Source organism: Cygnus olor, chromosome 4 (assembly GCF_009769625.2).
Source record: "Cygnus olor isolate bCygOlo1 chromosome 4, bCygOlo1.pri.v2, whole genome shotgun sequence".
Lineage (NCBI taxonomy): Eukaryota > Metazoa > Chordata > Aves > Anseriformes > Anatidae > Cygnus > Cygnus olor.
The window spans coordinates 53,028,773-53,043,105 of NC_049172.1; the positions used below are offsets into that span (position 1 = coordinate 53,028,773).

The following is a 14,333-nucleotide window of genomic DNA, read 5'->3' on the forward strand; positions in this document are numbered from 1 at the left end:
TTCCTGTTCAGTTCTTTAAAAGCATTGATATTCAGATACTTGGTTCCAGCCTCTTTCCTCTCCTTAATGGAAAAGTTCAGTTCTGGTGGTTTTATCATGCCTTGACAACTGCACTCATAGTTTTAAATTAATTTACAGTAAGACAGGTCAAAACAAGGGCAAACAATTTGGAAGGGAATTTTTAGCCTTTTTTTCTCCAGACTTTTTTTTTTTTTGGGGGGGGGGGTAGTGGTGTTTCTTTTTTTTTTTTTTTTGTCTTTTTTTCCTCTGCACAGAAACTAGGGTGAGGTTTTGAGGCGAAGGTTTGGGTAACAGCAGTAGTCGTGGCCATCTCATCTGCAAGGATACAAGAAAGGTGCTGCTGTTAGCTCTTCCAAGAGTTAGTAGTTGAATCCGAAAAAAGGCAGGCTTGGAAACCTTCAAAGACCGCATTCAGGCTAAATGTAATTTTATATTCATGCTGCTGCTTTGCAAGAGCTTTAAGCACACATCACTGAGAACAAGCAGAAAGAATTTGTGGAGAAGTGAAACGAACAACAACGTGTATGTCGTTAGAGCAGAGTAGAACGTGATGAAGGTGATGCAATTCCTGTTACCTATTTTCACTTTTTTGGCCAAACTTGGCAGGGATAGTTGCACAGCACCTAGAAAGTGCAGAAGAAGGTGACACTAGAAAGTAATTTAGTATAATAGCAGACTCATGAGACATATTTATATTTTATATTTTTATATTTTATAAATATGTATATGATAAATACAAATATGTACACAAAAATACAAATATGTATACATTAGTTACAGATAGTGGTGAACTCAGTGCCACTTTTTGCAGTTACAAAATCAGTGTGTGGCACACTTGCTGTAAAAGCAGATTGTGGAGCAGGGCTCCTTTCTGCTTGGGGCTGCTAACTGAAGGCATGTATACTGAGTGATGAACAGTTTGGGAAAGGTGTTGCTTAGGTCACTTTTGTGTTGTGCAGTGGTGGGACAGCTGCAGTTTAATCTGTCTTGGACATGAAGATGGTAGTAGCCTTCTTAACTCAAATATAAGTTGTATAAATTTGTACTTCTGGAAATCTTATCAACTGTTAAAAGATACGCTGTGATTAGTCTGAATTGCTGCTGAAGGAATAATGATGAGATGAAAAATGGAATGTTAGATACTGTTTTAACTTAACAGCTGCGGTTTCTAAGATAAAGGCACATAAATCCCTTCACATGAAACAAACCACAGTTAAGGAACTCTTTTAAATATTTTGAGCCTGTTTTGATTACGTATTTACATTTAAAAATACTTCAAATTCTGAGAGGAAGTTTTCTTCACTCTTCCTGATGCTGTGTGAAGTCCTTTGAGGGAAAAGGAAGGGAGTGTTCAGAAAGCTATTTCTGACATTAAAGGGCTTCAGAAATGCTGAGTGGATAAAACCTTGAATTTGCCTTTCGGGAGTTTGCATTCACAGGATGGGAACGGTTTTATTTAGAAGTGACTGGTCTGTGCAGGGCCAGGGGAGGCATGCACAGGTCTGGGCAGCCTGTCAGGCTCCTGCATCGGTCCCCAGCCCTGCTCTCTGCTCGAGGTGGGACCGGCAGGGTGCTGCCACCTGGCCCAGGGCTGGCCACTCAGCTGAAACCCTTCCCCAGAGCTCCCCTCCTGCCCAGTGTGCCATCAAGCCGAACAAATTCCAGTGCTAGTGGAGCTTGTAATCAGTTGGTCACAAGGTGAAAAGGATAGGAAAGAAATACAAAAGGCAATAGCTGGGCTTGATGCATCGGCAGGGATTTATTAAGGGCCGTATGATTGACAGCTACTCAGCACCTTCATTTGTGTGCGAGCAAGCTGTGCCAAAGGCATCTGTAGCATAGATTACACATATGTAATTGATTTTTATCCCCACATTTAACTACTTGCACATCCAGAGATGTTCTCTGCTTCTAAAATAGCCTGACCTGTATCGCTGCCATCTCCAGTGTAGATATTTTTCCACCTCCTTCCCCAGTAGTTTCTGGTCTACACGTTCAGACTAAATGTGATTTCTTCAGGTCCTTTACCTTTGTCCTTATCTGGTTTATATTAGCTGTCTGAGGAGTTGTGAACTCCCCTCACAGTTTGTACTCAGCATGCTCTTTCTTTTTTTTTAAGAAGGTAAATGTGAAGTGCATGAGTCAGACTCCAGAAACGCTTCTCCAGCGCCTGCTGTCTCTCTCTGTGTGAGAAGGGAAACCAAATTCTGGAGGGAAAATCTGTCATGATGGCAGCAGAAATAATTTCTGATTGAGACTTGCTATTCAGATGCTTCTTTTATGTTTCCTATTTCAATCTCTAGCAGAGTCTGTTCATTATATGGTGAATTAAATGGCTTTTTAATAAGCTTGTAACTACTATCTCCCAAACTCTGTAATTTAGACACTTATGTGAATAATAGCACATGATGTATAATAGCATGTTGCCTTCAGTCTTCTAAACTCTAATAGAGGACAATGCTGCACAAATGTATAATTAATTAGGTCTTAATTTTTAGTACTTTGCAGCCTACTTTATGCAGATATCTTTATTTGTATTGCAGTGCAATTGGATCGCTGGAATAATTAATCTGCTGAGGAGTTAGGCTACCCAATTATGATAGCAGTGAGAATAATAAACGAATCTCCAACTAGATTTTATTTTTGTTTTGATTGAGTAAAGCATACAGGCAAAACTGGGAGAAGTCCTCTGTTTTTAACTTTGGAACTGGGTTAGTACGCACATGTATACCTAAGGGATCTCTGCTGTTAGCAATTTCCGATGGAGCCCTGCCTCCCCAACATGGCTGGTGTCTGAATGGGAGCGTTGGCCCCTAACTTCTGCCCGAGACAGCTGTGTAAAGGCAGCTGTCATCCTGTTGTAGTGGAAAGAGCAAACTGTGTTTGTTTCTGGACAGGACTAATGAGGCACTGCAATGGAGTGGGATCTGCCAGTGTCTCAGGTCCTTGCAATGGCTGGGATTTGAGGTATGTTGAAATGTTCTCCTTTAGAGTCATTGAATGGTTTGGGTCGGAAGGGACCTTAAAGATCATGAAATTGCAACCCCCCTGCCATGGGCAGGGACACCTCCAACCTGGCCTTAAAATCTAACACTGCCCAGAGGTGAACGTAGCGGGGAGCTGCAAGAGGTGGCATGTGCTTTCTGTGACTGGAGCTGATGAGAGGAAGCAGTGGAGGATTTTCAGATGCGTCTCCTTCACTGATGGCACTTGTGTCTTCCAGCCAGGCAGACCTGTTGAGGGTTGGTAATTCACGGTTGTGCAGGAAAGAAGGAAGGAAATGACAAGCTATTTTATGTACATAAGTCTTGTTGATGGCATTGCACTTCTGTAGCATCTATACTGAAATAATTGGTGTTGAATTATTTACTTGTTGATATTCCATCCCCCACTAGGGATTGTCTTAACACAGCGTGGTGGATTATTGGAAGGTAGCCACTGAGGGTTTTTTCCAAAATATGGAGTGGCTTTCGTCATATTTAAGGACTTAAGCTCCATGGAATTGGTATCAGGAGAGTGAGAAAACCTGGTCGTCATCTCACAGTTGGCACTGAGATGATGACTGAGTCTTTAGTAATGCAAGAAAATGAGTAGGCCCACACAGACTCCAATGGGTTACTTTTCCTGAGCTGATGTCTCAGGTCAAGGCGATTTTTAAAAGGAGATCCTGTGAAGAAGATGGGATTTGAATGATCTGGAAGAGGTTACCCACTTGAGAGCTAACAGCCTGGAAAAGCAGGGACTTGGACAGCAATACTGGTTACTCTCCTGGGACAGAAAGGCAGATACTTGGGCCTTCCTATCATGATTGTTAAATGCTATATAAGTACGGTTTTCCTTCTGTCCTGTCTCTGTAGTGATTCCTTTGGGTAGAAAAACAACTGTTTTGAAGAAGTTGCCACTAAGCCTTGCTTTAGTCGGTTAGTGTCACGGTTTCCTAGAAGGAGACTTGTGTAGGCCCAAATTCCAGACGGCTCCGTGTGTCTCAGCAGTGACTGCAGCCGGAAAACTGCAGGGTTCCCAGCCTGGAGGAGTGGAGGCTGGAGGCTCGATGGCTGTACCGGTCTGCCTGGTGAAACCTGAAGACACGAGGCTCACTTCAGAAACATAACAAATCTCGATGGCTAAATTCTTGGCCTCCAAAGAGAACTTAATTACTTTCTCTGTGTTCAGAGCTGATCGTGTTTCCCTAGCTTATGAAATGCATAAAGCCTTCATTTTTCTTCAGTGGGGAATAAATTCTTCTGGTTTCCTCTCAGAGGGCAGTGAGGTGCTTTAATCTATGGGGTATTGATTTATCTAAACTTCAAGCCAGGACATTAAGTTCTCTGAGAAAATAGATCTTTGCCCACACATGACTCTAAATATATACTTCCTGAGGTGAAAGGGTTGAGATGTCTTTAGCAACACATGCACTCCTGAGATAATCATTAAGGAAATTGTACATTCTCCGATGCTTAGTATCCAATTCTCAGAACAGTTTAAGCTTTGAGCAATTTATGCAGAGTGTCCTGTTGTGTCCTTTATCTGTAGAGCAACAAAAGGAGGAGGAGAGCTCTGTGGCTGTCAGATCTCCAGATAGGAGATGCGCTAAAACATCATCAAAGTCCATATTCTAGAGCTATGTAAGAGGTGAGTCTGAGATCAGACAGCACTCAAAGCAAAGTTAACAGTTTCTCTGAGCAGCTCTTGGGTGCTGTTTGTGTGGGGTGTCTTCCCTCCTTCTATGAGTGTCAGAGGCTCTGGTGGGCTGCGCAGTGAACAAACGCTAGGTCACAGACTATTTCCTCTCTAAAAGCTTGCATTTTAAGGTTGACTGTATGGTCTTCGTTCTGGATCTTGGCACTATATGTTTGGTCCTTACTTGTTTTTCCATTCCCAGAGCCAGACACGTTGTCTGTTTCTGAAACCATGGTGGGTTTAGCAGCATCTTTTGGGGTGGCTAGCACAGCACGGTATTCTAGAAGAGCCTGCACTATTGTCTTCTGGAAGACCATAGTTAGAATAACATCATTCATTATCTCAAGTCTGTTCATGCAAGGCTGTGGAATTTGTGGTTCGATTTTTTTTTTTTTTGTTCTTTTAAACCGTAGCTGTATCTTGAGCATACATTTTTGCTGAGCCATTCCAAGTTCCTTTCTAGAGTTAATGGTTTATTTAAAAATCATACGAGGTTTTATAACGAATGTAGAAGTTTGCATTTGGTGTGTATTAATTTGCATTTGTCAATACTGAATTTCACTGGTGTTATTCCTTGTCCATCCATATCACTTAATTCTCTCTGAGAAACGACAGTCCTGTCAGATATTGCCTTACATCAGCATGTCAGCTGCTGATGTTACTACCCTTAAGCTCGCACTCCTCCATCCTTGCTTTCAGTTCATTGAACTATGAAATACTTCAAAACACAAGGGTATGGGAGGCAGGCTGCTGCTAACCTTTGCTACCATTCATATTGAGCCCTTATTTTCTCGTTGTTGCTGGTGATTTCCTAACCAGGGTTTAGTATATGCGCATCCCTCTACCCATCCATCACCTGGGAAAGTGCAAGTGGTAATCCCTGTTTCCATCCTTTCTTGACCGGGTAGGCAACACAAAGCACACCTTGTTCAAAACACTTCAGGAAATACCGAATGTCAAAGCTGCTCTTAAAAATCGGTGTGTGTTGTGGTTGGCCAGGGTCATTTAATGTAGTGACCAGAAAAATTTGGGCTCGCTTTGCAGGTCTTGGTGGTATTCCCAGAGCCAGTCCAGTATGGGTTCATTTGTGCTTTTAATTCGTTTTGTAAAATATGTCTGTATTGGTAATTGTATGTGTAATGCAGTAGTTCAAAGAACAAGGGGCAATTCAGGCAAGTAGTCCAGAGTCTTGGCTTAGTGACTAGTTATTTAAGAACTATGAAAAATAATAATTAAAAAAATGTTTTAACTGAGATTAACTTAATTTTCGTCTTTGGCCAGTAAATGTCAATTGCTTTAGAAACATGGAAAGCTTGGGTGTGTTCCAACCTCATCTTCAAGCCTTTCTTCTTCCTTTTCCTTCTTTACTTAGCTTTATGCCAAGGAATACATCAGCTCTGGTGACTCAGACGTGAGAACTCTATTTCCTTTCATTTTTAGCCCACCTCTTATACACATGTGCTTATATACTACTAACTTCTAAAAAGCCTCTATTTAGAATTAACACTAATCAGTAACGATGAAAGCGTGTGGTTAATTCCATGGTGTGAAAATTTATATTAGTTGAAATTTCTGGAGCGTGGGTCTGATGGGCAGTGAGGTGTGGCTGCACAGCTGGGCACCTGGCAGATGCTGGCGGACACTCAGAGCTGCAAAGTGGGAGCGCTCAGGTATCCAGCACGGTGCTGGTTCCCATCCCCTGGTCCAAAATTGCTTGTTATGACTTCAGTATCTTTAGTTAGCTGACTGAAAAGCATATGCTTTGAAATACAGCTTTCCGAGTATTTCTCTGTGCTGTAGTCAAAAGGTTTCATGAGTGCTGAGGAGAGGAGATAGTTCAGTGTTATTTTTTATTGACCCACAATGGCATTTTTCTCTCAAAATGTGTGCTCCCTATCCTGAGGAACCAAGGCTTTATGGTTTTATTAAATAAAACATCACATCAGAATCCATATATATGTGGTGAACTTGGTGTTATGGTGGTGGGAGTTTGGCTTGATAAAAGCATCACTTGACACGTAGCTCTGGTTTTGGTGGGTATGAACCTCAGTTTTTAAAGGTTCTTATCTGTTCTCTATTCAAATGTTAAAAGAAATTTTGGGGTAGTTTCCAACAATAAAATTAAACTGACTAGCTTTCCTGTGAAACTTCCTGTGCTTCCTGCTTCTGTTCTGGCTTAAAATTAATGGTGTTAAAAAAACACCCTTTCTTGTGTCATTTCTACTTACTGTTTTAGCCAGAATGTGAAGGCAAGGAAGCATTATAACACTTAAAAAAAAAAAAAAAACAATAACAACGAAAGAAAACAACTAAAAACTAACCAACCAAAAAATGAAAATAAAAACAAAACCACAAAACACCTTCAGCATGATCACCTTTTTTTAAATGACAGCCAGAATTTCAGGTTTCTGTCACTGTTTTTACATAAAAGGGGTGTAAAAGGCTTATACATCAACACGTTAATATCTCAGTGCTTATATGGACAGAGAAAAAAAATGAGTTTGTAAGAAAAAGCAAGCAGTCAAAAAAGGGCATTCTCTGTAAAAATTACTTGAGTTGATGAACGATTGGAAGATTAGCCCAGGTAATGGCATGTGTGTTACTTTGGGGAAGTTTATCAAGCAGCATATGAGCACACTGCTGAGATCAAATGGTGATTGAGTGTTAGTCAACAGTTCTATACGTGTGGGTCAAATATATGCTCGAGTTGTTTCTGTATTTAGCGTGCTGATTGTACCCATTATTTTTGTGCTTTCCAAGACAGTAGCCACTTTCTTCTTAATTTAAGTCATTTTTTCTTAAGACAGTCAATGCCAGTTACTTCGGAAGCATTGAAAATGTGTTGTGTTGCATGAACATCGTTTTGGCTTGTGTTTGTGATTCTCCCTGTGCAGTTGAGTGGTGGTCATTTAGGATAGTACAGTTATTTCTTTCCTTTGCAGTGCTTGAAAATCGCATGTTTGGCACTTGGTGCTGTACAGTACAGATGAAGGTGTCTGGAAAAAGAGGATCATGGCAATTTTTGTTATAACAGTGTATGCTAAATGGAAAAAGCGAAGGGGAATCCTGCAAGCAGACTCTTGCTCTGGAATACCTTTACTCTGAGTTTTCAAATCTGAAGCCCAGTCTGCACTTTCTTCTTGAAAAGCTGTAGGTCAACTTCCAGAGTCTCCCCAAACACACAGCTACAACTTTAGGGGTAGGTCGTGTTTCTGGGAAATTACAGCCAACATGCAGCAGAAGTGTGGGAAGGGAAGAAATTAAACCCGAGCTTTAACTGGGGTGAGGGAGTTAGGAAAGGGTTAAAAAAAAAAGTGAGGGTCATTAGTATTAGATATGTAAACTAATGTTATTTCTGAGGTAGGCTTTATTTGTTGGGAAGTAAAGCAAGCAGACTTCAGGCAGCAAGGTACAGAAACACAACAATGCAAGCAAGTTGTTTTCCTGACTCTGCATCTGGATACGAGCGAGCAGGGCAGTAACCCCCTGGCTGAGATTATTGCAGGGCTGTATAACATTTCCAAACAGCGCTTTGAATTTGGCCCCACTGGAGGCAAGAACAGTTACAGTTCTGCATATGCCCTATCTGAACCTGATCCAGCGTCTTCTCCTGGGAGCATGGTTCCAGAGCATGGTTCTGCTGTTTTTGAAGGTCGTGCTCTGGCAAGGATCATTTTAAAGGTTTTAAATGCGAGAATTGAAGAGCAGTGCGATGTAGTAAATGGGGAACTAGATTAGGGCACCTGAGCTGGTAGAACCTTATCTGTGCTCTGAGTGGGTGACAGAACTGCTGCTGACTTGAGTAGCACTGGGCTTTCACACAGTTTGAGCTTTAGGTGTTGGACCCAGAAGGCCCGTCATATCCTGACAATCCAAAATGTCTTTTCTTTTTTGTGGGGAGTGTGGGGATAAACTAACAAACCTCCATCACTTTTTGCAGTGCCCTTATTTTGACAACTGCTGGTCATAACCCACCTATGTACCATGTGCAGACTGCCAGCTGTCTGAAGAGTTGTGTCCTCTTTCTTCCTTTGCCTCGCTACAGAATGTTTAATTTCATGAAGCTGGTATACTGAAATGAGAATTAGGAACTTACAGCTTCTCTTGCTTAATAAATATCAGCAACATGCACCCTTAGCAGTCTGGGCTGGTGCTATGGCAGGGTGCATCTCTGTACTTTAGAATCAGCATCGCTGGTGTTTCTGATGTGATCCTGTACCTTAGTTGATGTAACTTGCATTAATTCTTCTTTTTGCATTTACAAGACTGTTTAAAAGAAAGGCTTTATATATTTAAAAAAAAAAATCACTTGCGACAAGTCACTTGTCCAGGCTTTGTCTTTTTCATTTTTATAAGGCAAATAAAGTTGGAATGTATGTAAACAACAATGCTCAGACTCTGCTATAGTATTATTTTATGGCACTATACCTCAAGGTCTTTAAGCCTTGCTGTTTTATAAATTCACCTTGGGTTTCTGTGGGGGGGAAAACTGCTGATACATTCATCAAATCTAAGGGATTAAGATGAGGAGGAAGCTAAGTCTCCTCAACTGTGTGTTGGAGTTTTAGAAACACAAGCAGGACTATGTGAAAGATGTTAGGAAACAATCTGTTCTCTGTTACAGTTTTAGAGACCTTCAGTGAAAGAGGGCTTTTTTGTTTTTGCACACCCTGAGGAATGCACTCTTGTATAGGTGGGGTACCTTTGAATGCTTTTAACAGCTTAATCGGTGCATAAACAAAACCACCCCAAAGGCTGCTTTGTTAGTGGAACAACAGTGCTTGTGTGGTATGCGTTTCTGGCTAGGTCTAAGTAGGGGTTTTCTGGAGGCCTTTTGCATTTTTTGTGGTAGCCCATACTCAGAGAACACCCCTACTGCGTTCCTAGCTCTTAGGTCTTGTCACTGGTCAGCGCGGTGAAAGCCGGGTCTAGAAGAATGTACGCTCTTACCCTTTCAGGGTTTGACACGTATGTCTCTGCTTGGCAGTTTGCAGGGGTACTTTTCTTTCTGTTAGATTGTGCTCTGACGGCATTGTTCACAGCAGCGCACACCAGCGTAAGCTGGCGCTTGTGGCAGTGATGCCTCGTGGGCAAGCTGCGAGCGTTAGGCTACAGCCTTAGCACTGCGGGTTGCTGCCTAGTTAGACTTCTGTGCTGGGAGCAACTGGACGTGTTTCACGGCTTCTGGAGAAGCTGAGTGTTCAGTTCCCCGGGGTGAATTTCCTTGATTAGCTGTCAGACTCTAACTTTCCAAAAGCTGGTTCTTATCTGATAGTACAAAACAGAGCCTGACTGTTCAGGTTGGTGCTGAGAAGCAAGGAAGACTCCCTGTTCCTGCTTGTGCTGTGAAGAAGCTGGGCACCCAAGGTATGTGGCTTACGAAATGCTTCAGAGAATGGTCTGAATGCAGTTTGTTTCCCTGCAGAGCAGCAGGTTGTGTGGCGGATTCTGGACCTGCTGCTGCATTTCAAAATTGCCCCTTCCATCCCAGCAATGGACATACGTTTCTCTCTAGATAGCTTATGGTGCTGTATGGATGCTGACAGAAATAGTTCACAGAAGCAGAACATTAATGCTTTAAGGATATTTCAAACATTAGAAGAACCTAAATTTCTGTAATGCAGATATATGGCTGTAGGACTTTCACACTGCTTACAGCTGGCTTGTGTTTTTTATAAGGCCAGCAGAAGCACAGAGGGGCCACTGCTGGTGTTCAGTTCCACTTTCATCAGGGGACTTTGTGGGTGGTGATATATAACCTCTGCATCCAAACCCCTAGTGAAGAACAATGCACCAAAACATTGGTGTGGTGTTCCTTGTGAATAGCCCTGGTCATGCACTGTTATTTATTTATTTATTTTTAAGGTCTTAGCCCAGGTTTTCTGTGGTTAATTAAAATTGGCTTTACCTTTTTTTTTTTTTTTTCCACGTAAAACAACCTGCCATTTGTTATCTGGGACAGCTTAAGTGTGCGTCCATGTGCTCTCCTTTCATTGCAGCTGTAAGCTAGAGATATGTCTGAGGGGCTTTGGGTACATTTTTTGATGTGGAACAATTTGAACTGTGCAGGGATTTTTGGTGTGTCCAAATGGTTTCTATATACTCTAAGCCATTGGTTAGCAGTGACATTAACTCCATGTTAGGAGGAGTTCTGAGCGGTTCAGGAATGAAGTTGTTGGAGCAAAGAGCAGGAGCTAAAGTATGCTGCAAACCGAAAAGCGGGAAGTGATTTGTTTTTAAAGGACTTAGTTCTTTTACAGCCACTTTGAACAAGAGCCAAGTAAGAAGATGACAGGACTTCTGATGCTCATCTAAGCATTTTGCAGCTGACAGCATTTCTTTCAGAGTAACTCCCGTGGCGTAAAGAGCTAAGTACCAGACTGGCGTAACTGCTCAAGATGGGCAGGATGACAGCTGGCCACTCTTTTGCTATGCATGTGCAGTCTTTCATCTTATGGAGATCTTTCTGTGCTATAAAATGTGGAAAGGAATCATCATAGATTTGTGTAGGCTTTTTTCCTCCCCCCTTTTGCCATAATCTCTTGCGTTCACAAGCCTATGTCCTTGCAGACGTTTGTCACACTGCAATATTTTGTGCAACGGAAGGTTGGCTTGCAAGCGTCTGGACAGAAACGGAGTACTTTTTCCTTTTTATGTATATGATGGTGGACTGCTAAAGACACTTCACTGACATTCGTGTCTTCCAGTTAGCGAAGGACACTGAAGCCCAGAGGAAGAGCTAAAAGCAGGGAGATCCTGTTGTGGTGGTAGTGATGGTGACCTTTCTACTGCTGTGATCCTGGGAGACCCAGCTGCTGTTTACTGCTGGATTAAGGATGCTATACTTGGACAGAAAGAGACAGAATTAATGTTCTTGGACCTGTCCTTAACAGGTCAGTGAGCAGGTTGGAGAAGATATCCTGGAACTAAGCAGGATGTAAGGAAGACTTCTAGATATTGCTGCCTGTTGCTGAACATCTGCGAGGCCATCAGGGTATTTTGGATCAAAATATTGTTGGACTTTTTTTTAATAAAAAAAACCTTCTGGATGTCTCTTTCAGGTCTTCATGTTTCCACTACTTTTGCCTTTTCTGAGCTCCAGCAGGGGTAGTCTGGGCCTAGTCATCAAGTACGGGATGAACAGGGATGATCCCGCTGTGGTATGCTTCTTGAGGAAGCTGTAGCCAAAGTCAGTGAGACAGGCTGGGAATCAGTCAGCAAGTGCAAAAAGGAGTTAGCTGGATATAATCACTGTTCCTCCCTAGATAAACTTGTCTAAACATATATTAAAAAAAAATAATGCTTGTGGCCTGAAGTTTAAAATTGCTTCAAGGCTTTAGCATGCAGTATGGTGAATGTAAAGGAGATGTGTTTTTAAACTAACACAGTCAGGCAGAGAAGTACTTCAAGTGCAGGGGACTGCTCCAGAGTAACTGCTTTGGAGAAAGCATAGCAAAGAGTGCCCACCTAAATTGTGGTTTGTGATTTTGTTTTATTTTTTTTTCAGGCATGATTTAACATGTCCAAGGGCAGAGGGAGGAAATATTTGCGAGCTTTGCAGTGTGCTTTTCAAAAGATATTTCGGCAAAGCTCATGCTAAGAAGAATAGAAATCTGTAAACAAAGATCTGCTGTGAAGAGCGTGCCAGAGGACTTGGTTTAGAAGTGCAGAGGCCAACACGCTGTGGTTCTGTTCGCAAGGAGCATACCGCTGGCTGACGTGTGTCTCAAGGTGTTCATCTGTGATTTCTTCCTTTTTATACTAGTTAGTCGCATTAGATTGTCAGGAAGTTGAAATACTTTTTCCTTCTGCGATGTTCAAATTAGTTGGGTTTATGAAACCAAGGGAAGAATATAAGCCATGGGTAGAAAATGTATCCCAGTTTTGCTGTATCTAACAAGCTCTTATTTTAAAAATTTATTCTACTGTGTAATGTTACTCTTTACTAGTCTGAAGTAAGCGTTTTAGCAAAACTGAGTGCTCATTCATTGGCCTCGACAGCCCACAGAAACCTGGTGCTTTGCAAGTGTTTTCTGTTCCACAGAATTTCTGTTTCCCTTATTTTTTTGGACTGTTTCCCAGTATTGCCATTTCATGTTCTCGACATACAGCGGTGAGGTAACACAGCGTGCCTTTGTCCCCGCTCAGACGGTGCCATTTTGGGGTGGGAATTGGCGGGAGGAAGTGGACGGCTGGTGCTTGCAGGCCCCAGGAGGAACGAGGCAAAATGGTCCCCATTGATGGGGCCCTGCTAGTAAATACCTTCCCAGCTCTTTCACTGCTGATTTTCTTGGCTCTGTGAATCGCCTGAGTTGTTGAAAGCTGCTGCCTCTCAGCGCTCAAGGGAGTTTTGCACAGTTGAGCCTGAGGTACCTCAGGCGTCTTCCTCGCCATCTTGGGGTGGTAGTGAGAGCACGCTGTGGGGTTGCTTGTCCCCCCTCAGCCCGTCCAGGCTGATCCTGTGTCGATCAAGCTTTTGTGGTAGAAGGCTTGTGTCCTGTGGTGAATAGTTTCAGCCGGCATGGCTAAAGCAGCCCTCAGGTGTGACTGAGCAAGGGTGCCTTGGCTGCCTTCTGTGCCATCCGGCCTCTGGGCACGGAGAACGGGAATGTGGTGTTGTAGGGTTCTCGCTGTGCCGAGTTCAGTGTTTGCTTTCCTCTGGTTGCTTTTGGCCTGTCTTGCTACGAGGTAAACCGTCAAGTATTCTTGCTGAACTGGAATAGTTCTCAAGGTCCCGTTTAGTTTCACTTGGGAATTGTGAATGTATTATAAAACTTGCAGCAGAAAGGGGGAGGATTTCCTCTCTCACTGTTAAAAATAGCCTTTAGCCTAAGGAGGAATCAGAATTCCCAGAAGCTTGACTCAATGTACTGGGCAAAACTCGTCCTGCTGAGAAGGGCTTGCTGCAGGCTTGCTTGTGGCCTCCCAGAGGGAATGGGTTTTGTACAGCCTCTAGCAGACTAAAGGCCACGAGGAGAGTAGCTGCAGAGGGGAAAGTGGGAGAGAAATATCCTATGAAGGCCAGGTGTAGTTGACTGAAATAATTGCTCTGATAGTTTGGGAACCAGTCTCTGGTATTTGAGGCTAAAGATTAGTTAGTACCTGGGGCTGGCATCCTCTTTGGAAATGGATATATAATATATATCTTAGTATATTAGACTTTAATAAGATATGAAGATGATGGGAAAATGAATACTGCAAAGCTCTAGTTCAGCAGTATCACCGTTTATTCAGTAATGTTAACTCAACTATGTGGCTTCATTAAAATTCCCTGCAGCTTTTGCAGGAGAGCTGCAAAACCAGAAGAAAGTTGATTTTCCTTCATTGTTTATTCTCTTAAAATTCCTGAACCAAACCCCATCAATAAGTGCAGTTTTGTTTTTTAAAATACACTTCTGTATCTGTGGTTTTTAAGGAAATAAGTATCAGTTGTTTTGTTGTGTTTTTCTTAAACTTTTTTCTCCTGGCTTTGTAACTTCAGAATATCTTTGAGCAGTGGTATTCCATGGTCCTGAGAGTTTGATTCACCTTCCTCTTCCCTTGTGGTGGCTCTTGTACTGGTTAACTGGTCACCAGCAGTGCAAGGTAGGTTGGGGAGCTGGAGATGCTCCCTCCAGGCCTGTGGTGCTTAC

The 14,333-nt window shown here is 42.4% G+C and overlaps 1 protein-coding gene across 23 annotated transcripts in view; it reads left to right on the forward strand.

The window, feature by feature from the left end:
* The window catches only part of APBB2 (amyloid beta precursor protein binding family B member 2), a 172,263-nt gene that overhangs the window by 18,126 nt on the left and 139,804 nt on the right, over nucleotides 1–14,333 (forward strand). The gene's annotated exons all lie outside the window — the stretch shown is intronic.